The sequence below is a fragment of the Mustela nigripes genome, chromosome 13, assembly GCF_022355385.1.
Source record: "Mustela nigripes isolate SB6536 chromosome 13, MUSNIG.SB6536, whole genome shotgun sequence".
In the NCBI taxonomy this organism is placed as follows: domain Eukaryota; kingdom Metazoa; phylum Chordata; class Mammalia; order Carnivora; family Mustelidae; genus Mustela; species Mustela nigripes.
Window position 1 is genome coordinate 82,730,669 of NC_081569.1, and position 27,072 is coordinate 82,757,740.

A 27,072-nucleotide genomic window follows, 5' to 3' on the forward strand; every position below is an offset into this window, starting at 1 on the left:
AACAAGACAAAACCTTAGAAAAAGACCTGAATGATATAGGGTTGAGTAACCTACCTGATAAAAATTCAAAACAATGTTCATAAAGATATTCACCAAACTAGAGAGAAAAATGAGTGAATACAGTGAGAACTGCAACAAAGAGATAGGAAACAAAAGTCACAGAGCTGAAGGATATAATAACTAAACTGAAAAATATACTAGCTGGGTTCAATACCAGACTGGATGAAGTATAAAAAAGGAACAGTGAGCTGAAGATAAAGCAATAGAACTCACCCAGAAAGAGCAGCTAAAACAAAGAAGATTTTTTTAAAAATGAAGATTACTAATGGACCTCTGAAAAAACATCAAGTGGGATAACACTTCCATTAAAAGGGTCCCAGAAGAGGAAGAAAGAAAGAGACAGAAAACTTATTTGGAGAAATGAGGCCTGAAAACTTCCCTGATCTAGTGAAAAAAATAGACATCCAAGTCGAGGAAACTCAAGGAGATCCAAATAAAATGAACTCAAAGTCAGCCACATCAAGACACATTACATTTAAAAGTCAAAAGATAAAGATAAAAAATCACAAAAGCAGCAAGAGAAAAATGAATTGTTACATACAAGGGAAACCCCATAAGGCTATCAGCAGATTTCTCAGCAGAAACTTTTCAGGCTGGAAGATAGTAGTATGATATATTCAAAGGGCTGGGAGGAAGAAACTTCCAACCAAGAATACTCTGCAAGATAAGTTCATCATTCAGATTTGAAGTGAAGATTCAGAGTCTTCCAGACAAGCAAAAGCTAAAGTCATCACCATTAAGTTGGCCTTACAAGAAATAACAAAGGGATTTGACACTAATTAATAACAAAATAGAAAAGTAACAACTCACTGGGAAAGTTACATATAGTAAAGGAAGTAGATTAATCACAAAGCTACTAAGAAGCCTAAAAGACAAAAGCAGTAAAATTAATTAAAACCACAATAGTTAGTTAAGGATACATAAAATAAAAAGCTCCAAAAAGTGACACCAAAAACATAAAACCAGGTAAAATTTTAGGATTTTGAAGTGTGTTCAAATTTAAGTTGGTATTAACTTAAGGGGAACAAGAAGATATATGTAAGCCTCATGATAACCATAAACCAAAAACCTACAGTAAATACCAGAAAGAAAATGAGAATGGAGTCTAAATACTAAGAAAATTCATTAAGCCACAAGGGAAGACAGCAAGAGAAGAAAGAAGGAACAAAGAGGAACTACTAAAACATCCAGCAATCAAGTAACAAAATGGGAATAAGTTCATACTTATCAATAATTACCTTAATAAATGGATTAAATTCTCCAATTAAAGACATGAAGTGGCTGAGTAGATAAAAACAAAACAAAAAATAAAAAAGACACATCTTTATACTGCCTACAAGAGACTTACTTCATAAGTAAGTACACAAACAAACTGAAAGTGAGGGATAGAAACAGATATTCTGTGTAAATGGACACAAAACGAAAGCTGGTGTAGTTATACTCCTATCAGACAAAATAAAGACTTGGTAATAAAAGACAATGAGGGGCACTACATAATGACAAAGCAGTCAATCCAGGAGGATGAGATAGATATAGATAAAGATATAGATATATCTGTATCTAACATAGGAGCACCAAGATATAGAAAGCAAATATTAACAGACAAAAAGGAAAAATTGACAGCAATACAATAATAGTAGGGGATTTTTAACATCCCACTTACATCAAAAGATAGGTCATCCAAACAGAAAATCAATAAGAAAACATCAGGCTTATATGACACATTAGACGAGATGGGCTTAGACCAGAACATTCCACCCCAAAGCAGCAGAATACACATTCTTCTCAAGTGCACATGGAACATTCTGCAGGGTAGATCATATGTCAGTCCACAAAATAAGTATTAATAAACTCAAGAAGAATTTATTAAAAGGCTGAAATTATATCAATTGCTATATCAATCAATAGTTATATCATTTTTTTATTTTTTGTTTTTAAGATTTTATTTATTTTATTTGACAGATAGAGATAACAAGTAGGCAGAGAGAGAGAGAATGGAGGAAGCCAGCTGCCTGTCAAGCAGAGAGCCCAATGTGGGGCTCAATCCCACGACCCTGGGATCATGACCTGAGCCGAAGGCAGATGCTTTAAGCCACTGAGCTACCCAGGTGCCCTATATCATTGTTTTTAACCACAATGATATGCAACTAGAAATCAATTACCAGGATAAAACTGGGAAAAATGTAAATACACAGAGATTAAAGAACATGTTACTCAGCAACTATGGGGTCAACAAAGAAATCAAAGAAATAAAAAACATATCTAGGGACAAATGAAAACAGAAATATAACATACCAAAATCTATAGGATGTCCCGAAAGTGACTGTGAGAGGGAAGTTCATAGCAATATAGTCCCCACCTGATGAAACAGGAGAAAACTCAAATAAATAATTTTTTTTAAAGATTTTATTTATTTATTTGACAGAGAGAAATCACAAGTAGTCAGAGAGGCAGGCAGAGAGAGAGAGAGGAGGAAGCAGGCTCCCTGCCGAGCAGAGAGCCCCATGCGGGACTCAATCCCAGGACCCCGAGACCACGACCCGAGCCAAAGGCAGCGGCCCAACCCACTGAGCCACCCAGGCGCCCTCAAATAAATAATTTAACTTCACACCTAAAGTTACTGGAAAAAGAAGAACAAGTGAAACCCAAAGTTAGCAAAAGAAAGAAAGCAAACAAAGCAGAAACAAATGAGATAGAGACTAAAAAGACAATAAAAAAGATCCCTGAAACTAAACTTTGAAAAGACTGATGAAACTAAACGTGGAAAAGATAGACAAAACTAACAAGCATTTAGCTAGATCCACTAAGAAAAAAAAGGAGGGGCCAAATAAATAAAATCAGAAATGAAAGAGAAGTTACAACTGATACCACAGAAATGCAAAGGATCACAAGAGATTACTATGAACAATTATATACCAACAAATTGGACAAACTAAAAAATAAATAAATAAATTTCTAGAAATTCAAAACCATAACATATCATCTTATACCTGTCAGAATGGCTATTATCAAAAAGACAAGAAGTAACAAGCACTAGTAAGGTTGTGGAAAAAAAGGAACCTTTGTACACTGTGGGTGGGAATGGCGCAGCCATTGTGGAAAACAGCATGGAGGTCCTCCCCCCAAAATTTAAAATAGAGCTACAGGGGCTGGGGGAGGAGCAAGATGGTGGAAGACTAGGAGACCTAAATTTTGTCTGGGCCCAGGAATTCAGCTAGATAGCTATCAAAACATTCTGAACACCTGCAGACTCAACAGGAGATCAAAGAAAGTATAGCAGCAATTCTATGAACAGAAAAGTGACCACTTTCTGGAGGGTAGGACGTGCAGAGAAGTGAATCCAAGGCGATATATGGAAAGATGGAACATGATGGGTTGGGGAGAGGGAGCCTCCATCAGCCGACTATTGGCAAGTGGTAGAACAGCTTAGCAGAAAATCAAAACTATTGGAAGTTGCTCCATGGAAGGACATTGCTCCACTGGCTGGGAAGGGGATGGAACCCTCACAGGGACAGTGTGGTCTCAGGACCCGCAGGTCACAGAAAGACCAGGGATGCCAGAGTGTGGCAGAGCTCCCAGGTATCAGAGCAGGGATACCGGCTGCAGAAACAGAACCGAGGAGGGGGTTCTCAGTTGCCATAAACCGTGAAATACAGTTGAACCACAACTTTTTGAGCAGGGACCCCACAAGACGCAGATCCAGGAGACTCACCTTCCTCCCCGGGAATAGCTGCATGGGAGAGCAGTGCAGGAATCTGCTGGGTTTAGAGACTCCAAACAGGGCCATGCACCAGAGATAGAAATGCTCAGTCACAGGCTGGGTGAGCATAGAGTGTGGCTAGAGACCAGAGAGACGGGAGGGATTGACTGCTTTTCTCTGAGGGTGCACTGAGAAGTAGGGTCCCGATCTCTCAGCTACTCTAGTCCAGAGATTGGGAGGCTACCATTTTCATTCCTGTCCTCCAAAACAGTACAGAAAGCATTCAGGAAACAAAAACTCTGAGAGTGAACCCAAGCAGATTACTTAGCCTGGCCCCTGGCAAAGACAGTGCAATTCTTCCATGGGCTAAGACACTTGGGAATCATTGCAAGAGGCCCTTCTCCCAGAAAATCAGCAAAAACATCCAGCCAATACCAAGTTTACCGATCAATGAGGACTACAAAATTCCAGTGCTAGGGGAATACAGCACAGAGAATTCATGGTTTTTCTTCCATCATTCTTCAGTCTTTCAAAGTTAAATTTTCTGAATTTTCTTTATTTTTTTAATTTTTCCTCTTTCTTATTTTAACCATCATCTTATCAATACCATTTTAAAACCTTTTTAAATTTTCATTCTTACAGTCGTATACTATCCCTTCCTTGTATTTAACCTTATTTTTTGTGTATATATATATCTATAGATATAGATATAGATATATGTTTTTCTTTTTTAAAATTTTGGGATACAGTTTCTTCTAACAGACCAAAATATACCCTAAATCTAGTATATGGCTTTGTTCCAGTCCTTCGCCTGATCACATTCTATACCCCCCTTTTTAAAATTTTCCTTCTTTTTTTAAAATTTTCCTTCCTTTCTTTTTCCTTCAACCAGTTCATCGATTCCTTTTTTTTATTTTTTTTTGTTTTCTTCTTTACAGTCATATTCCATCCCTTCATCATATTTACCCTTATTTTTATGTAAATGTAAATTTTTCATTCTTTAAAATTTTGGGAGGCAGTTTCTTCTAACAGACCAAAATACACCCAAATCAAGTGTGTGGCTCTGTTCTATTCACCAGCCTGATCATATTTTTTTCCCCCTTTTTCCCCCCCAGTTTCAGGACTCTTCTGATTTGTTCAGCGTATATTTTACTGAGGTCATTGTTACCCTTTCAGCATTTTGTTCTCTCATTCATCTATTCTTCTCTGGACAAAATGACAATATGGAAAAACTCACCTCAAAAAAAAGAACAAGAGGCAGTACCGACTGCCAGCGACCTAATCAATACAGACATCAGTACGATGTTAGAACTAGACTTCATGGGTGCCTGGGTGGCTCAGCTGGTTAAGCAACTGCCTTCAGCTCAGGTCACAATCCCGGAGTCCCGGGATCAAGTTCCGCATCAGGCTCCCAACTCCCCGGGGAGTCTGCTTCTCCCTCTGACCTTCTCACCTCTCATGCTCTCTTTCACTGTCTCTCTCTCAAATAAATAAATAAAATCCTAAAAAAAAAAAAAAAAGAACTAGAGTTCAGAATGACAATTATAAAGATACTAGCTGGACTTGAAAACAGCATAGAAGTTACTAGAGAATCCCTTTCTGGAGAAATGAAAGAAATAAAATCTAATGAAGCTGAAATCAAAAAAGCTATTAATGAGGCACAATAAAAAATGGAAGCTCTTACTGCTGGGATAAATGAGGCAGAAGAGAAAATTGGTGATACAGAAGACTAAATGATGGAGAATGAAGAAGCTAAAAGAAAGTAACAACTACTGGATCATAAGGGGAGAATTCTAGAGATAAGTGATACCATAAGATGAAACAATATTAGAATAACTGGGATCACAGAAGAAGAAAGAGAGAAGGGGACAGAAGATATATTGGAGCAAATAATAGCAGAGAACTTTCCTAATTTGGGGAAGGAAGGAAGGAAACAAGCATGAAAATCCAGGAGGCATAGAGAATCCCCTCCTCAAAATTAATAAAATAAGTCTATACCCCGTCACCTAATAGTAAAACTTATCAGTCTCAGAGACAAAGATAAAATCCCCAAAGCACCTAAGGACAAAAGGTCTATAACCTACAATGGTAGAAACATTAGACTGGCAACAAACCTATCTACAGAGACCTGGCAGATCAGAAAGAACTGACATGATATATTCAGAACACAAAATGAGAAAAATACACAGTCAAGAATACTATATCCAGCTAGGCTGCCACTGAAAATAGAAGAGATGAAAGGCTTCCAGGACAAACAAAAACTAAAAGAATTTGCAAGCACAAAACCAACCCTACAGGAAATATTGAAAGGGGTACTCTAAGCAAAGTGAGAGCCTAAAAGTAACATAGACCAGAAAGGAACAGAGACAATATACAATATACAATAGTCACCTTATAGGCAATACAATGGCACTAAATTCATATCTTTCAATATTTACCCTAAATGTAAATGAGCTAAATGCCCCAATCAAAAAACACAGGATATCAGAATGGATTTTAAAAGACACGACCCATGGATTTCCTGTCTGCAAGAGACTCATTTTAGACCCAAAGACACTTCCAGATTTAAAGTGAGGGGGTGGAAAACCATTTACCATACTAATGGACATCAAAAGAAAGCTGGGGTGGCAATCCTTGTATCACATAAATTAGATTTTAAGCCAAAGACTATAATAAGAGATGAGGAAGGATGATTTCAGCTATATCATACTCAAAGAGTCTGTCCAACAAGAAGATCTAACAATTTTAAATATCTATGCCCCTAACATGGGAGCAGCCAATTATATAAACCAATAATAACAAACTCAAAGAAACATATCGACAATAAAACAATAATAGTAGGGGACCTTAATAACCCCCCTCACTGAAATGGACAGATCATCCAAGCAAAAGATCAACAAGGAAATAAAGGCCTTAAATGACACACTGGACCAGATGGACATCACAGATATATATTCAGAACATTCCATCCCGAAACAACAGCATACACATTCTTCTCTCATGCACATGGAACATTTTCCAAAAGAGATCACATCCTGGGTCACAAATCAGGTCTCAACTGGTACCAAAAGATTGGGATCATTCCCTGCATATTTTCAGACCACAATGCTCTGAAGCCAGAACTCAATCACAAGAGGAAAGTTGGAAAGACCCCAAATACATGGAGACTAAAGAGCATCCTACTAAAGAATGAATGGGTCAACCAGGAAATTAAAGAAGAATTTTAAAAATTCATGGAAACAAATGATAATGGAAACACAATGGTTCAAAATCTGTGGGACACAGCAAAGGCAGTCCTGAGAGGAAAGTATATAGTGACACAAGTCTTTCTCAAAAAACAAGGAAAGTCTCAAGTATACAACCTAACCCTACACCTAAGGGAGCTGGAGAAAGAACAGCAAAGAAAGCCTAAACCCAGGAGGAGAAGAGAAATAATAAAGATCAGAGCAGAAATCAATGAAATAGAAACCAAAAGGACAGTAGAACAAATCAACGAAACTAGGAGCTGGTTCTTTGAAAGAATGAAAAAGACTGATAAACCCCTGGCCAGACTGATCAAAAAGAAAGGAGAAAGGACCCAAATAAATAAAATCATGAATGAAAAAGGAGAGATTATAGCCAACACCAAAGAAATACAAATAATTATAAGAACATATTATGAGCAAATATACGCCAGCAAATTAGATGATCTGGAAGAAATGGATGCAGTCCCAGAGACATATAAACTGCCAAAATTGAACCAGAAAGAAATAAAAAACCTGAACAGACCCCTAACCAATAAGGAGATTGAAACAGTCATCAAAAATCTCCCAACAAAAAAAGAGCCCAGGGCCAGACAGCTTCCCAGGGGAATTCTACCAAACATTTAAAGAAGGATTAATACCTATTCTCCTGAAACTGTTCCAAAAAACAGAAGTGGAAGGAAAAATTCCAAACTCATTTTATGAGGCCAGCATTACCTTGATCCCCAAACCAGACAAAGACCCCATCAAAAAGGAGAATTTATCAACCAATATCCCTGATAAACATGGATGCAAAAACTCTCACCAAAATACTAGCCAAGAGGATCCAACAGTACATTAAAAGGATTATTCACCATGACCAAGTGGGATTTATTCCTGGACTGCAAGTTTGGTTCAGCATTGGCAAATCAATCAATGTGACACAATATATTAATAAAAGAAAGAACAAGAACCATATGATACTCTCAATAGATGCTGAAAAAGCATTTGACAAAGTACAGCATCCTTTCTTGATCAAAACTCTTCACAGCATAGGGATAGAGGGTACATACCTCAATATCATCAAATCCATCTATGAAAAACCCACAGCAAATATCATTCTCAGTGGGGAGAAACTGACAGCTTTTCTGTTAAGGTCAGGAATGCGGCAGGGCTGTCCACTATCACCACTGCTATTCAACATAATACTGGAAGTCCTAACCTCAGCAATCAGACAAAAAAGAAAAGAAAAGAAAAAAAAGAAATTAAAGTCATCTGAATTGGCAAAAAAGAAGTGAAACTCTTACTCTTTGCAGATAATATGATACTTAATGTGGAAAACCCAAAAGACTCCACTCCAAAACTGCTAGAGCTTGTACAGGAAATCAGTAAAGTGTCAGGATATAAAATCAATGCACAGAAATGTAAAATCAATGCATTTCTATAAACCAACAACAAGAGAGCAGAAAAAGAAATTAAAGAGTCGATCATATTTACAATTGTACCCAAAACAATAAGATACTTAGGAATAAATCTAACCAAAGAGGCAAAGAATCTATACTCTAAAGTACTCATGAAAGAAATTGAGGAAGACACAAAGAAATGGAAAAACATTCCATGCTCATGGATTGGAAGAACAAATATTGTGAAATGTCTATGCTACTAGAGCAATCTAAATATCTAATACAATCCCTATCAAAACAGCAACAACTTTTTTCAAAGAAATGGAACAAATAATCCTAAAATTTGTATGGAACCAGAAAAGCCCCCAAATAGCCAGAAGAATGTTGATAAAGAAAACCAAAGTTGGTGGCTCCAATTCCAGACTTCAAGCTCTATTACAAAGCTGTAGTGGTCAAGACAGTATGGTGCTGACACAAACACAGACACATAGATCAGTGGAACAGAATAGAGAGCCCAGAAATAGACCCTCAACTCTACGGTCAATTAAACTTCGAGAAAGCAGGAAAGAATGTCCAATGGAGAAGATAGTCTCTTCAACAACTGGTGTTGGAACACTGGACAGCCACATACAAAAGAAAGAAAGTGGACCATTTCCTTATACCACACACAAAAACAGAAGCAAAATAGATGAAAGACCTCAATGTGAGACAGGAATCCAACAAAATCCTTGAGGAGAATACAGGCAGCAACGTCTTCAACCTCGGTGGCAGCAATCCTTCCTAGAAACATAGCCAAAGGCAAGGGAAGCCAGGTCAAAAATGAACTAGTGGGACTTCATCAAGAACAAAAGCTTTTGCACAGCAAAAGAAATAGTCAACAAAACCAAAGACAACCAACAGAATGGGAGAATATATTTGCAAATGATATATCAGATAAAGGGCTAGTAACCAAAATCTATAAAGAACTTACAAACTCAACACCCAAAAAACAAATAATCCAATCAAGAAATGGGCAGAAGACATGAACAGATATTTCTGCAAAGAAGACATCCAGATGGCCAACAGAAACAGGAAAAAGTACTCAACATCACTTGGAATCAGTGAAATATAAATCAAAACCACAATGAGATACCACCTCACACCAGTCAGAATGACTAAAATTAATAAGCAAGGAAACAACAGATGCTGGTGAGGATGCAGAGAAAGGGGAACCCTCCTATACTGTTGGTGGGAATGCAAGCTGGTCCAGCCACTCTGGAAAGGAGCATGGAGGTTCCTCAAAAAGTTGAAAATACTCTACAACCCAGCAATTCCACTACTGGGTATTTACCCAAAAGATACAAGTGTAGTGATCTGAAGGGGCACATACACCCCCGGTGTTTATAGCACCAATGTCCACAATAGCCAAACTGTGGAAAGAACCGAGATGTCCATTAACAGATGAATGGATAAAGAAGATGTGGTACATATAACAATAGAATACTATGCAGCCATCAAAAAAACCCTCTGAAATCTTGCCATTTGTGACATGGATAAAACCAGAGGCTATTATGCTAAGTGAAATAAGTCAATAAGAGACAATTATCACGTGATCTCACTGATACGAGGAATTTGAGAAACAATACAGAGGATCATAGGGGAAGAGAGGAAAAAATGAAACAATACAAAGCCAGAGAGTGAGATAAACTGTAAGAGATTCTTAAACTCAGGAAACAAACTGAGGGTTGCTGGAGAGGGCAGTGGGAGGGACAGGGTGACTGGGTGATGGACACTGAAGAGGGTATGTGTTATGGTGAGTGCTGTGAATTGTGTAAGACTGATGATCACAGATCTGTACCCCTGAAACAAATATGCATCATATGTTAATTTAAATAAATTTTTCTTTAAAATAGAGCCACAATAAACACCAGCAATTCCACTACTGGGTATCCATCTAAAGAAAATGAAAACACTAATTTGAAAAGATATATGCATCTCTATGTCTACTGAAGGATTATTTACAATAGCCAAGACATGGAAACAACATAGGTGTCCATCAATGGATGAATAGATAAAGAAGATGTGATGCATACACACACACTATGGAATACTAGTCAGTCATAAAAAATAATCAATTCCTGCCATTTTCAACAACACAGATGGAGCTTGAGGGTATTATGCTAAGTGAAACAAGGCAAAAAAGAAAGACAAATACCACATGATTTCACTTATATGTAGAATTTTAAAAACAAAATAAAACCCAACATATAGGTACAGAGAACAGATAGTGGTTGCCAGAGTGAAAGGGAGTTGAAGGGTCTGAAATAGACAAAGGGGAGTAAGAGGTACAAGTTCCAGTTATAAAATAACTCATGGGGATACAACATACCATGTGGGGAATACAGTCAATAATACTGTAATGATTTTGTAAGGTGACAGATAGTTAACTAGACTTATCATGGTGACAATTTCACAACGTATACAACGTATACAATGCTGAATCATTATGTAGTACACCAGTCTATATAATATTGTATGTCCTGGGATCGAGCCCCACATCAGGCTCTCTGCTCAACAGGGCGCCTGCTTCCCTCTCTCTCTCTCTGCCTGCCTCTCTGCCTGCTTGTGATCTCTGTCTGTCAAATAAATAAATAAAATCTGAAAAAAAAAAAAAAAGGAAGAAGAAGAAGAAACAATACAGAGAACTAAACTATTGGCTCTTGTGGTAGCCAGTCTCCCCCAGGGAGGCACACCTCTCAGTGTTCACTCCCTTGTAAAGCCCACTCACACCGATCAAGGGCAATGGAAATAATGTTAGTCTTTCATCTTTCACCTCAGAATACTTACTCTTAGGATGTCTCTCCTCTGAGCCTGGTCATGATACTTTGAGGTGGCTGAGTTGTCACCTGGAGAGAGCATGTTAAGTTGCTTCAGTGGGACAGCTCAGCCATATTCCCAGACAGCAGCCAGCGTCAACAGCTAGTCATGTGAGTGAACCTAATGGTTGGCCAGCCCCTTCAAGTCTTCAGATGATTAGTGGCCTATAGCAATGGCATGAGAAGCCCCAGGTGAAAACTGTCCACCTATGCCCAGCCAACCTGAAGACCCATGGGAGATAATACACTGAGGTGTAGGTCATTTTTCCACGGCGAGAGATGCCTGGAGCAATTCCTTTACACAGAATGGGACAGACAGGGAAATCCTAAAAATCACAAGTAAGGCGTCATTTTTTTTTCCTTTTATTTCTTTTTCTTTTTTCCTTTTTCTTTTTTTGAGAGAGAGTGCACACACATGAGTGAGCAGGTGGGGAGCCGTGAAGGGAGTGGGACAGAGAGAATCTTAAGCAGGCTCCACACTGAGTGTGGAGCCTGACGTGGGGCTCCATCTTACAACCCTGAGATCATGATCAGAGCCAAGATCAAGAGTCGGGCATTTAATTGTCAGAGCTACCCAGAGGCCCCAGGAGGGCATCATTTTGAAATAAGTTCCATGCTATTTTAAAAACCATATAGCACAACTTGAAAGAGAGAGGTATGAATTTTTGTGGAGTAAATGCTGGCAAACTGGGAGGTTTACATGAGGAAGTAACCAAAAGAATAAGGGGAAATAGAAACCGTTCAAATTTAAACTTAATGAATGCTCAAGGGTATTCATTATGCACGTCACCCCAGCAATAAATACTTCAGAAGTAAATCAAATGGAGGACGATGCCGAAGAGAAGAAATGCAAAGAGTAATCAAGGGGAAGAAAGAGGCATATGCTCTGCTTGGTACAAAACCATCTGGAACACACCAGAGGAGGGTGAGGCAGCATGGAATGAACAGAATATCATGCTTTGGAGACTATAAGAGATTGCCCAAGTCATCCATAGGAATAACAAACAAAGTTAAGAGGGATAATGAGAAATGTTTCAAATGTGCTTGGAGAGAGAGGTCAAGGCAGGAGACTAGAGGTCTGGGAGTGGCACAGAAGGGCTTTTATGAACAGCAGCAGCAACAGGAGCTAATGGAGTGATTTTCACACGATAATCAGGCTTCAATGCTACATGTTAATAGTCACTGCCCAGCTTGGGCCTTAGAGTAATTCAGCCAGTTACAAGATCTTAGCAGAAATTGTCAAGATCTCTCACTGCGTCCCAAAGTTCACAAAGGTCGCTGCTGGTGACCTGGTTAAAAAGAGCCTTTGGATTTTATTCCCACCTTCAACAATCACGAAGATTAAGGAGCAAGTGCCTGAGTCGGATTCACTTGCTCCACGAGGAGACATTTGATGGAAATCAAGACTGGCGGAGAACGGGGGTTCTAATGACCTCGGGGAGTGAGGACCTCACTGTGGAGCAGGGACGTTGCTTTGGAGGAAATTTCAGCTCCGCATGTCCCCGCACTGTCATAATGCGGTCCATTATTAGCTCTTCATTTAAGTCTTCTGCCAAGCCTCGAACACAGCAAGGTAAATCAGATGGAGGTTATTCATCATATGTTAAAATTAAATACCCTTAAGAGAGCTTCCACTATATACCAGACATTGGGTTTTAAGTTTTACATACATTAAGTTAATTCCAGGAACCACGAGAATGTCATTCCTGCTCTAGTTTTATAGGTGAAGAAACTCGGGCTTAGAACAGTTAACTCACTAGCCCAAGACGACAGTCAGTAAGAATAATAACAATAATAACAATAACAATAGCATGTCTTGTACTGAGTCAGGCTCCATTCCAAATGCTTTCCCATATACTAACTCATTTCCCTCCCATAGCAACACTGTAAAGGAAATACCATTACTAACCCATTTTAGCCGCCAAGTAAATGGTGCCCCTGGGAGTCAGTCTCGCCCTGAACCACCTCACCATATGGTCTCTCGAGCTGGAAGTCCATGTCTGGCTGGTTCCAAAAGCCTGTGTTCTTGTCTTGGTACCCCACTTCCCCATGACTTCTTTAGTAAGTTTCCAATATACAGGAATCCAAAGTTAAATCTTGCTAACTTGGTAAATTCCAAAAAATCATCCTAAACACCACCCAGAGCCTTGCAATTAGCTACACACATCATGTGCAGGAAATGAAGCCACTAGCTGTTCAGATCTTAAAGTAATGCCCAATGTCCTCGTTACCTGTCCCCAAAAGGGAAAAGGGATGCTGACCACGGCCAACTGTGAGAACGTGGAGTTATCTCTGAAAGTCAGAACTGAGAACATCTCACTGAATTATGGGTGAAGGGAACAGGGAACGGCTCACTGACAAAGTCTATATCCTGATACAAGATATACCTTCAAGATTAGGAAGGCAAGAAATATTATTTTATTGCAAAGCAAGAAAGCACAGAGCAAGCAGAAAGAGGGAGGACCACAGAACAAATAAGGCACAGATGCACAGATGATCAGCTGCTGAAGAGGACAGAGAGAGACCTGGGTTCCAAAGAGAAACTCCGCTCCTGGGTTCTCACTCAGGACGGACAAGAATCCAGGTGCATACATGCCTCTCCTGCTCAGAGAACCTTTCCTCCCCTTTAAATGTGCATGCTGCCTGGAAGCTCACAGCCTTCGCATTTTTTTTTTAAGAACTCCTTTAAATCAGGGCACCTGGTGGCTCAATTGGTTAAGCATTTGCCTTCAGCTCAGGTCATGATCCCAGAGTCCCACATCGGGCTCCCTCTGACTCTCCCCACTCTCGTGCTCTCTCACTCACTTTCTCTCAATTAAATAAAATATTTTTTTCTTAAGTTCATTTTCAGTCAACAAAAATCATACAATTGAGAGTAGTTGCTGAGGTTTTTCTTTTTTTCAACAATAGAAAGGACTTACCTCCTGAGTTAGTAGAAGCAAACACCCTAATACCTAAGGTAAATGTCCAGGCCCAGAGTCCAGCAACTCCAAGTTTTATATAACTTTCTCCACCCGTGGTCCCTAAACCAATAGGTTCAGGGGAAGGAGAGTTTACAACTGAGAATCCTAAACAAGTATCATTTAGCTCCTTCCCATGTGCTTTGCTCCACAAAGAGTCCATTTCCAACAAAGTTCCCACTTGCTACCTCCCAAGGAATGTGTCTTCAACACACACAGCCCAGAAGGCCCAGCACGAACACGGGTTTCAAGTTCTCCAAACAGTATTTAAGGGTCAGAACAAGTCTTTGTAGAATCTGCAAAGAGAGGAATCATCTTGGGGAAACAACCGGAAGAAGGGATCAAAAACTGAAGAGGTATCATAACTAAAGTAGGGTTCATAGTCACTATGGGGGCCAAGGGCATGGCAAAGAGGCATTTCTGTTCCTTAGGGAGAACAGCAATGATTCATGTAGCCATATACACACACTATACATGTGTGTGCGGGCACACAGACACATTAACACACTAGTCTCAAACTGCCTCATCCCTGCGCCCAGATGTATAGTCTGAGGACCTTTAGGCTGAAGGATGACCATACTCTAAGTTGAATGGAAGTGAGCCTGAAGCAGGAATCCTATACCCACCTGCTAATGGCCTGGAGTAGCCATCAAGACCCCTGTGGCATGTGGGGTGATACCTGGGCTGCCTGGCCTTTGATTGGCTATCCATGGCTGTGCAACAAGTTACCCCAAGACTTGCCTGCCTAAAACAACAAGCACTTATTATTGCATATAATTTGCGGAGGTCAAGAATCCAGGGACAGCTGGCATCTCTGGCTCAAGGTCTGTCAGGAAGTTAAACAGTTAAGATGCTGACTGAGGCTTGACTGGGGCAGAAAAATCTGCGTCCAGGATGGCTCACTCACTAGCTGTTGGCTGGAGGCCTGACTTCTTTTCCACATGGACCCTGATGTGAGTGTGTTTGAGTACCCTCACAATATGGCAGCTGAGTTAGGGACCAAGAAAGAGCACAACAGAAGTCGTAATATCCTCTATGACCTAGCCTCAAAAATCACACACATCATGTCCACAGGATCATGTTGGGTCACACAGGTCAGCCCTAAACACTATGGGAGGGAAAGCCACGTGGGCATGCTTTCCAGGAGGTCAGCATCTCTGGGGACCTTCTTGGACCCCAGCATTTCTGCCTGGTTTCTCGCATCCTGCCTGTCTTCCCTGCTGGGTCTTTGCTGGCATCCTACTTCTTCTGCTTATTAGACCCCAAACTGCCGATTCAACAGTGATCATTTTGGACTTTTAATACTTGTATATTGTTTGAAACTTTCACAGTAAGAATATATATAATTTTAAAATTTTTTTAAGATTTTATTTATTTATTTGACAGAGAGAAAGAATGGGAATGAATGAAGGGAGGGTCAAAGGGTCCCTACTGAGGGCTCCCCAGCTGAGCAGGGAGCCTCATGTGGGGCTTGATCTCAGGACCCTAGGGTCATGACCTGAGCCAAAGGCAGATGCTTAACCGACTGAGCCACATAGGAGCCCCTAAATGTTTTTAAAATAAGATACCGATTGATCAAGTTGCCCAAATAATTTTTCTGGTCTTTCCATTGTTTATTTATTATTATTACAAAATTTAAGACTATAATTTTCTGAATTTCTTACCAACTAAAAAAGATTTGGGGTACATATGCCATTATTCAGACTCATTAAATTTCTCCATTTTAATTGAGTTTAACTACTTGACGACCACAACTAGTTATCTTTGCATGGATGTACTTTAAGAATAGAGTTACTATTTCTAAGTCTCACCAACTTATAATTATACAGAGGTTATATTAAATGCTTAAGAGTGTGAAGTTGGCTACAAACACTAGAAGATCCACGGAAAAGAGGCTCCGACAATAAGGAAATTGTATTCTCTCACATTTCATGAAGTTCTACATCTGTTCTACATCTGTGTGATTCAGGAGCTCTCTGATGCCATCAAGGACTCAAGTTCCTTTTACATTCTACTCTGTCACCCTCGGTAGGATGACAACTCCCTCTCATAGTTGCAAAATGGCTATGTCCATGTCACATCCTCACAGCTACATCCAAAGCAGGGAAAGAATCTCTGCATCTTGTGCTTCTCATATTTAAGAACGAGAAAACTTTCCTACCAGTAATCCAAAAAACTCCCCTTTGTTTCTTATTGGCCAGAAGTGTATCACATGGCCATTTTTTTTTTCTCTGCAAGAGGGATGGAATTATTTTGATGGCCTCAGACTAATCAAAATTCGCCCACTGCCCTGGAGCTGAGGTGGTACCCAGCCTCCCCTGAAGACGGTCACTCAATACCTGAACTAATTGTGGAGGGTGCTACCTATTAGATAGGCCATCAATAGCGTTGAGTCCATGGTTTCAGTCCTCATCAGTATACTGCCAGACATCAGCCTCCTCTTCCCAACTCCTAGGGACACTCCGATATTTCTGGGCAATATCCGGATGCTGTCTCATGAATGCTCAGGAAGAAGCAAGATCACCTCCCCACAAAAGAAGTGCTCTTGGGCCTTCCCGCTCTCCCCTGGACTCACGCCCAACCTCCACAGTGAAGTGAAATGGCAGAGGAAGTTTCCTGTTCACCTTAGTCTGAGGCATGCTTCTTGAATCTTCTTTTCCTATCCCAGATCTGCCCTCTTCCCAGGATGACTGACAGTGAGAAAATCTACTCTCTTCAAGGGAAATCCACGTGTACCCACCTACATGGCATGGAGTGAAGACTGGTCCTACGGCCCTCATGAGACAATCATGTCAGGAAATAATAGTTCAATATTAGTAGTCAGGGTGACTCAGCCTGGAATGACATCATGGGCAGGACATCTACAGTGTAGCAAGTACAAGCCAAACTCAGGTCATTGTCAAGATTTACTCCAAGCACAACATGAAATTCAGGCCTGCATACCTTTCTGTCATTTTGTGATCTCTAGTTCCAATGACTGTGATCAACTACTTAAAGAGCATACATGTAAGAACAAACAATAACAACAACAAAAAAAGAACAAACATTAACAAAAGGAGGGGGGCTGGCACATTTTTTTTTTGGTACAGGATTAGATGGCAAATATTTTAGTTTTGAGGCCACACAGTCTCCCTCACAACTACCTGTTCCTATAGTAGGCAGGTAGCCATAGATGATATGCAAATTAATGAGCATGGCTGTGTTCTGATAAAACTTTATTGACAAAATAGGCAGCAGGCCAGAACTGTGCCATAGGCCATAGTTGACCAAACACTGATACAAGGCAGAGGGCAGTTTAAATCAAAATAGAGAAAATTTTTCCCACGAAAAAATAAAGATGTCTTGAAATCTTTACTTGGCTAAAATATACACATAATTTTCATTAATAATATTTAAATATTCACTGTCAGGAAAAATCTTGAATTTACACTCCCCTCTCCCAAAAAAAAAAAAAAAAAAATGGGTGGGTACCTGAGATTTTTTTATAGAACAGAAGTCCCGAAGGCAAGTGTAAGCTTTCACCTCTTAGGAGATAGACACTATTTTACATTTTAAGTGACAGTCTTCCCAGCTTCTGAAAATAAATCATCATGTTTAGAAAAAAGTTAGGCTTCAATTGCAGCCAAGACACCATATTCCATCAGTGCATCTCACTGTTGGAAAGCATAGTACGCTCTAGAGTACTGGGCAGGCTCAAAGGCCTGTGCCAGCCTCCACCAAACATCTGATTCTACCATATATGTTGTAAAATAGAGGAGCCGCACGATGCCCGAGAATGTTGCAGGAAGAGATAAAGCTCGGCATCATTTCCAATCTGCAGACATTTGCTGCCCAGAATCATCTTCTTCGACTTAGTACACTACAAACACATATTTTCTCAGGGAACTGAGTTCCAAACGGAACAGATTTCTAAACTGCTTATTTTACTACAGGATTTTACTCAAAAGGCACAGATGCTCTTCTCACTCCCTCCCTGGAGAAAACAGTAACTCATCGGCTGCCACCAATGCAATTCTAGTGGGAGGATTAAGTCCAGGAAATTTTAATCTCCTTTAAAATAATGCCCATTGATTGCACATAGTAAGCACTTACTGTCCTGATCCACTCTTGTGTGTACTTACTGAAATTTATTTACTCTCTCCCATCATCAATCATGGAATCCCTGCTCAGAGAGGCACTCAGACGGTGTCAGCAGGCTCGCTGTTCAAAAGCTTGGAAAAGCCCTGACTTAACTGGGGACCAGGACCGAGCAGGTGTGTTCCTCCATATGTGGAGCAGGGGGCAAATACCCGCAAAACATGTAGGCAAACTGGCCAATGGGAGGAACTGACAGATGCCAAATAAATGCCAAGGAGATTAGTGAGTAGGTAGTGAACTATGTAAAAGGGAAAAAAGTGTTAAATTTTACAACTGCTTTATATTATTGTAAGAGCAAGGCAAGTCACGGCTTTCGGCCTCAGTCCAGGTCCAGGTATACACCTTCCAGAAAGTGTTGCGATTGCCACTATTTTATCATATGGGCATGTCAAGCAGTCCGTGCTGGGGAGCGGGGAGGTGCAGGAAATAAAGTAAGTTGTAACAAAGAGACACCTGGCACATTTAACACCAAACTATCCGTGTGTGAATCTAGCCTTCTTTAGCTCTCAAGAACATTGACATCAGATTCTTTCCTATCTGTCTTGACCTGCAGTCTCTCTCATATGATTTTTTGTTTTGCTCCAGCTTCTTCATTACAGGCCTCTAAGACAGTTTTTTCATACTCCATGGTATAAGGTCAGGTGTCGAACAAAGTGATTTCTCACATTTCCCCCTTTATTTCCTACTCCCTGTTTCCTATTTCCTGGCATGGATGGTAAGGAACCCACTAGCTGGGTGGCCTAGCAACCCAAGATAAAAACACATCTTTCTGGGGTGCCTGGGTGGCTCACTTGATTGGACGTCTGCCTTCAGCTCAGATCATGACCCCAGGGTCCTGGGATCAAGTCCCGTTCTGGGCTCCCTGCTCAGCAAAGAACCTACCTCTCCTGCTTCTATCCCTCCTCTCAGCTTGTGCTCTTGCCTCTCTCACTCACTCTCTCTCTCAAATAAATAAATAAAATCTTTCTAAAAAGAAAAAGAAACCCCATAATCCTGCTCTTCTTTTTCCTGAACACATCTGATTTAAGCACATTCAACAATAGCCCAAGCGACGACTTGACCCTATCAGACAACCCCTGACCAGGACGCCAGGTCTGGGAACCACATTTTTAAGAACTAGGGAACTTCCCTGGGGCATGAGACTATGAAGGGAACTAATAGAATCACCTAGGAACTCCATGGAAGCGAATTCTGTGAAGATAACCTGGCACGTTGGCTTCCACCTCGGACAGAAGCAAAATTCACCTGCTACCAGATCCAGGGTTTGGAAGCAGGGTAAGCTGAGTCAGATAAGGCCAGGCCTGGGAATATAAGTAAATCCTAGAGCTCAAACAAAGACTGCAGGAGGCAATGAGCCTTGTAATCCCAGCCCAGACCTGGAGCCATATGACCTGTGTTTGAATTCCTGCCCTGCTCTCTTACTTTGACCATGGACAAGTCCCTTTCTATCATTAAAATACAGTTTCTTCCTCCAGAAAATGGTGTCAGTAATCCATGAAAACCATGCAAAGTGTGTTTGGAAGATTTCAGATAGGTTGACTGTAAATGCTCAATAAATTCCTAGGATGAGAATAAGGCCAAGACTTGGCGCCTTATGGAACTAAAAGACCGGCAAAGACAGTACAAAAGCTTCATCTACACTAAGAAAAAGAAGATGAGATACAAATAACACCCTGGCCAGAGGAGAAAGTAGGGTGTGTGGCACAGATTTTCTGCCTGATTGGGAACAAAGGATCTCCAAGTGGTGTGCACGTTTACCATGTGACTGCCTTTAGGAGATCGGGCTGCGGAATAGTCAGGGGTGACCGGAGCTCAGGGCAAAGTATCAGTTGTTGGAAAATCGAGGTTAAAAAACAGAACTCAGTTATCCTGCCAACATCAGAGGATGACTGCTGATGATCATACAAAGTTTGGCAGTTGCTGATGGAGGACTGGGCCCAGGTTCCTGAGCAGGGCTAAGCATGCAGCTAAAAGTGACACGTACAGAGAATGGCGAAGGAATTCAGCTGTCAAAGAGAGGAAGAGCAGAGAGCCAACAAACGAGGGCTCTACCTATAGGCTTCCAGCTGTTCTGGGCTCCAAACTACACCTGTGCTGAGCAAGCAATATGAAATAGTCTGCAAAGCCAATTCCCCCCCGCCCCTTAGGACGAAGCAGAGTTGAGATCTGCCCTCTGTTACCCCCTTGCTATCTCTGACAACCCAGCCTTTGGATTCTACCTGCCTAGATCTCTAATACTTGTCTGGGCTGATCACCCTGAAATTGACCTCTTATCTGTCTATACCTGAAGTCTACGCCTTCTTAGCTAGAATGACAGTCCCTTGCCTTTTAACCTGGCCTGTCACCTTGCTGCCCACAATGAAAAGATCAAGGTGAAGCTTGTGCCCCACACACCTTGCGGTGATGGGTGTCAATGCTAATGAGTCCAACTCCACAATCCATTTCTTCAAAATATGCAATGTTCTAATAATATTCATAAAAATGATTTTCCTGCCCTCGCGACTTTCATGTCGCCCAAACCAGGATGCATTTGCTTTGTTCACCAATTCCAATTGCTTACCAATGGCTATCTGAGGTATGTGTGTATTTTTAATTATTTAATTAATTTTCTTTTTATTGATTTTTTAAATAATTTTTTAATCAGATAAACATGCATGTTTAAAGTTAATAGTCAAGGGTGCCTGGGTGGCTCAGTGGGTTAAGCCGCTGCCTTCGGCTCAGGTCATGATCTCAGGGTCCTGGGATGGAGCCCCACATCGGGCTCTCTGCTCGGCAGGGAGCCTGTTTCCTCCTCCTCTCTCTCTCTGCCTGCCTTTCTACCTACTTGTGATCTCTCTCTGTCAAATAAATAAATAAAATCTTTAAAAAAAAAAATAAATAAAGTTAATAGTCAAATAATTCTACAAGGTTTATTACAGAAAGATGGTAGTTTCTTATCTCCCTCAGCTTCATATCCCCCTTTCATGAAGTAATTACTTTCATGACTTTACACCAATTAAATGAAATTGGTCTCTAAGTCTTTAAATAAGTTTTGTAAATCTACTTCTCAGTTGTTTTTTCCTTCCAGTCTTATGCATTCTTTATGCACCTCTCACTATAAAATTTAAAGATTTTATTCCTTTTCTTCCCTCTATCTCACTGTACTCATGCACCTTTCCCATCTTTTCCCCTTCCCAAAATAAAAATAATTTTATAATTTTAGATAGACCAATATTTGGAGTTTATAGTATTATTACTACATAAATACTATTCACATGTAATAACTCTGATTATTTTTCCTTCTCTGTGCAACTTTTTATTTTCCCTGGAATTAATGATTGCCTTACTGCCTTTATTTACTTCATTTTCTATGTACTTCTCATTAATTTAATACCTATCTTTAACAGTTATCCAAATCTCTTCTCAAGACTTCCAACACATGGGACAGTCTATTAATTTCATCTTCCTAAAGAAGTGTGTTCAGGAACTTTCTAATCTGTTCCATACCTCTATGCCTGAAACACTCACTGTCTTCCTGGTGTCTCCCTTCACTGTCCTTCCGCAGAATCCTTTTGCTCCCAGCTTCCTGTATCTCATATCTAGCTCTCTCTTAGCTTACACCTTTATTTTCATCTACCAGTCACTTCCTAAAAAAAGGTATGTGGGAAGGAAATAGTTTTGAGAATTAGTACGTCTGAAGATTTCCTCCCCATCCCATCACATATCCAACTGATCCTTTGATTGTGTATCAAATTCTGGGTTGACAATAATTTGAAAGCATATTGCTCTATGGTTCTCTACATCCTAATTTTGCCTTTGAGAAGTCAAAAGCCATTCTGATCCCAATCCTTTATGTGACTTACTTGTTGTCTTTCTGAAAGCTTGTAGGATTTTCTTTGTCACCAGTATTCTGAAATCTTATAATGAAGAGCCCTTGATGTGGGTCTATTTTCATCCATTTTTGGGGTTCTTTTTTTCAAGATTTTATTTATTTATTTGACAGAGAGAGATCACAAGTAGGCAGAGAGGCAGGCAGAGAGAGGGGAAGGGAAGCAGGCTCCCTGCTGAGCAGAGAGCCTGATGCGGGACTCGATCCCAGGACCCTGAGATCTGAGCCGAAGGCAGTAGCTTAATCCACTGAGCCACCCAGGCGCCCCATTTTTGAGGTTCTTAATGAACGCTTCCAGTCTGGAAGCTTATGTCCTTCAGAAAAACTTTTCTTGGATATTTTGGTTGATGAATTTCTCCTCTCCATCTTCTCTACTCCCTTCTTCAGGGAATTTCATTATTCAGATGTTGGACTTCTCAAACTGTTCTGAAAAATCATTTTTATTAATATCTCATCCTCTATTTTCCATCTCCTTCTATCTTTATTTCAGGGAGATTTACTCAACCTTATCTTCCACCTTTGTACCGAGTTTTTCATTTTTCTTATTATATTTTTAAATTTTAAGAGTCTATTTTTTATCTGAATATTCATTTTTAAATAGTATTCTTTCTTATTTCATGTATAAATGATATTCCTTTCTTACTTCATGCAGGCCATGCCTTCTCTTATCTCCCCATATTAATGATATGCCTTAATTTTTAAAATTTCCTTCTCCGGTTTAATCTGTTTCTTCCAGGATGCTTTCCTTCTGTTTCCTTCCCTCTTTCTCTCCCTACCTCTCTCTTCCTCTCTCAAATGTTAGAGGCTTACTTCAAGTGTTTTTTAATATTTGGCTTTCTGCTCATATTTAAGTAGGGACAGAAAACCTGATTTTAATACAGGCTCACTTCCAAGTACGATATAATGTTTACCCTTTTCTTTTTTCCTGGAGTCACTTTTCATATGTTATTGGCCACAGGGGAGGGGGCCTCCTCCATGTCACCAGAGGGGCTCACAATTTCTTTAGCCACTCCAATCTTGGCCCCTGGAGGTCCTGGGGGTGGCTGGACATGTGGGGCATGTTCCCATCATCTTGGAGGGGCACTGGTTGGTTATAGGCTGTGACCTGGTTGATCATCATGGCATATTTGGTGCCATGAGGAGGGAAGAATTATAGTGAGGCCCCCCACCCCAGTGGTGAAGAATGTGACCAGCACCAGCTCCCTGGCCCAGACATCCTTGAGGGAGGCAGTGGGTCTCTCAGCCATCTTGGTCACAGCAGCAGCTGTGGTGGCAAGGATACAATGTTTATCTTAAAGAAAGAACAGGATTGTCTCTATATCTCATTAATTACTTTTAATCATAGCCACCAAGAAGGATTCCATTAGGGTCATGCTGAATAGTGCATTGGTTACCATTAAAGGCAGGAAATTGGAAATAAATGAACACAGTCCACAGCAGGTTAGATATAAGGGGTGAAAAAGCCATCAGAAGAGCTTTCTTCCAAGGTTTCTAGAATTACTGAATGTCTTTCTACTGAAATTTTTAAGGAATGAAACAGATAAACTGCCTTTCCAAATGACATAAGGACTAAATTAACCAACACTTTCACCTGGAATTTAAATCAGATACTGTTCACAAGACTGACTCTCTGTACTATGTAGAGATGCTAGCAATGGTCTCCAACCACACACCTTTCTTGGAGGAAAGAAAGTTCACATCCACTGAAAAGAACAGTCTTGTGTACCTCTGTCCTCCATCACACCTGAAAGGACCATAAATGGACATAACTCAAAATGGGCCTCTCTGATTCTTTTTCTTGGGATACAGGAAATAGGACACTGAGAAACAGTAAAATGGTAGAGACTCCCTGATTAAAATGTTAAGTAGGATCAAAGCCAGAGTTTCTACCAGGGCCAAATAAATTTTTAAAAAGTAATAATCCATGAGACAGAGAGAAAATGCCAATATGTAGAAAGCAGCAGAAACAAGCAGAACTACAGAAAAATCAGAGATAAGAAAAGGCATACTGCTACCAGAGACTGAAGAAATGGTTTTGGAAACTGACTTTCCAGATGATTTGGTGTATATCCCTTACCTCTCCTGTGTCCTTTCAGTAAATTCACTTTGTACTTGAACTAGTGCATATGAGCTTCTGTTCTTTGTCATCAAAGGATAAAATAGAGTATTTTATTATAATAAATAAAATAAATACTAAATATATACTATGTTTATTTATAAAAAGATAGTATTTATTTAGTATTTATTTAAAGGATAAAATAAAGTATAATAGTCCAGACCCATGAAGAAAAAGATGACACATCAAACATGGTAACAGAGGAAAGTCTAATGTATAGATTATTTACAAAGAGGGGCAGAGTGTAAGAAAACCAGCTGCAGGTCTAGTGAAAACAGGGAGCTGTTACTACCATATTGCTGAAAGAGCAAGAGGAGGAAGCATCTGTCTTAGTCTGGAGAGAGGAGGGAATTTCCAACAGGAGCTCTGGTCATAGGTAGATGGACACAGACAACCCACAGCAACCTCAAAGGAAGGGAATCAAGAGAATAAATATCCTGACCTTACCCACCTCCTGCTCTCCACATACCATAGGTGCCTCTTACTGTCAAACCCACTAAGACAGAGGGCAAAGTAGCCTCCAGTATAGTCAGTGGGTGGAGAAAGATGGTGAGTAGACCTGAAGAGAAAAATGGAAAATACCACACAAAGAAACTTCTGTCCACATTTTCTGGGAAAACCTAGCTCTCCTCTCTTGAACCCTGGGTAACTTCTTTTTAGCCTCTCTGCTAACCAAGGGTTGGGGAGAACAACAGAAATTTAAACATGTCCCAGTCAAATTCAGCTTCCTCATAGATTACTCGTCTACTTATTCTCATTTAATTACGAAGTGGCACCAGGGGACGCCTGGGTGGCTCAGTCAGTTAAAAGAGTCTGCCTCCGGCTCAGGTCATGATTCCAGGGTCCTGGGATCAAGTCCTGCATCAGGCTCCTTGTTTGGAGGCAGAGCCTGCTTTTCCTTCTGCCGGCCACTCCCCGTTTGTGCTCTCTCTCTCTTTCTCTCTCTCAAAATAAATAAATAAGATATTTTTTTTAAAAAATAGTAGCACCAATCTTTCAGTCATAGATACGACATGTTAATTGTGGATTTCCTTCAGAATTTATTTATTTGTGTGTGTGTGACTTTTTTAAAATTTAATCTATTTTATTTTTTCAGTGTTCCAAGATTCATTGTTTATGCATCACACCCAGTTCCATGCAATACATGCCCTCCTTAATACCCATCACCAGGCTCACCCAGCCCCCTATCTCCCTTCCCCTCCAAAACCCTCAGTCTGTTTCTCAGAGTCCACAGTCTCTCATGGTTTGTCTCCCCCTCTGATTTCCCCCAACTACCTTCTCCTCTCCTTCTTCCAATGTCCTCCATGTTATCCCCTATGCTCCACAAGTAAGTGAGACCATATGATGATTTACTTTCTCTGCTTGACTTATTTCACTCAGCATAATCTTCTCTAGTCCTGTCCATATTGATACAAAAGTTGGGTATTCATGCTTTCTGATGGAGGCATAATATTCCATTGTATATATGGACCATATCTTCTTTATTCATTTGTCTGTTGAAGGTTGGCTCTTTCCACAGTTTGGCAACTGTGGCCATTGCTGCTATGAACATTGCAGTACAGATGGCCCTTCTTTTCACTGTTTCTGTATCTTTGGAGTAAATACCCAGTAGTACAATTGCAGGGTCATAAGGTAGCTCTATTTTTAATTTCTCAAGGAATCTCCACACTGTTTTCCAAAGTGGCTGCACCAACTTGCATTCCCACCAACAGTGTAAGAGGGCTCCCCCTTTCTCCACATCCTCTCCAATACTTGTTTACTGTCTTGTTAATTTTGGCCATTCTAACTGGTGTAAGGTGGTAACTCAATTTGAATTTGATTTGAATCTCCCTGATGGCTAATGATGATGAACATTTTTTCATGTGTCTGTTAGTCATTTGTATGTCTTCTTTGGAGATGTATCTGTTCATGTCTTCTGCCCATTTTTTGACATGATTATCTACTTTTTGAGTGTTGAGTTTGAGGAGTTCTTTGTAGATCTTGGATATCAGCCCTTTGTCTATAGTGTATCATTTGCAAATATCTTCTCCCATTCCATGGGTTTCCTCCTCATTTTGTTGACTATTTCCTTTGCTGTGCAGAAGTTTTTGATCTTGATGAAATCCCAAAACTTCATTTTCACTTTTGTTTCCTTTGCCTTTGGAGACATGTCTTGAAAGAAGTTGCTGTGGCCGATCTCGAAGAGGTTACTGCCTATGTTCCCCTCTAGGATTTTGATAGGTTCCTGCCTCACATTAAGGTCTTTTATCCATTTCAAATTTAACTTTGTGTATGGTGTAAGAGAATGGTCAAGCTTCATTCTTCTATACATAACTGTCCAATTTTCCCAGCACCATATATTAAAGATACTGTCTTTTTTCCACTGTATATTTTTTCCATGCTTTGTCAATCCAACATATATTAAAAAGATTATCTACCATGACCAAATGGGATTTATCCCTGGGATACAAGGTGGTTCAACATTTGCAAATCAATCAATGTGATAGAACAAATTAATACGGGAAGAGGGAAGAACCACATGGTCCTCTCAATTGATGCAGAAAAAGCATTTGACAAGATACAGCATCTCTTCCTGATTAAAACACTTCAGACTATAGGGATAGAGGGAACATTCCTCAACTTCATAAAAATCTATCTATGAAAAACCCACAGTGAATATCATTCTCAGTGTTGAAAAGCTGACAGCCTTCCCTTTGAGATCAGGAACACAACAAGGATGTCCACTTTTGCTACTGTTGTTCAACATAGTACT

The 27,072-nt window shown here is 40.1% G+C and overlaps 1 pseudogene; it reads right to left on the reverse strand.

Annotated features, from left to right (window-relative positions):
• Window positions 1-23,195: 23,195 nt before the first annotated feature.
• LOC131998908 (NADH dehydrogenase [ubiquinone] 1 alpha subcomplex subunit 3-like) lies at window positions 23,196-23,451 on the reverse strand (annotated as a pseudogene).
• Window positions 23,452-27,072: the final 3,621 nt, after the last annotated feature.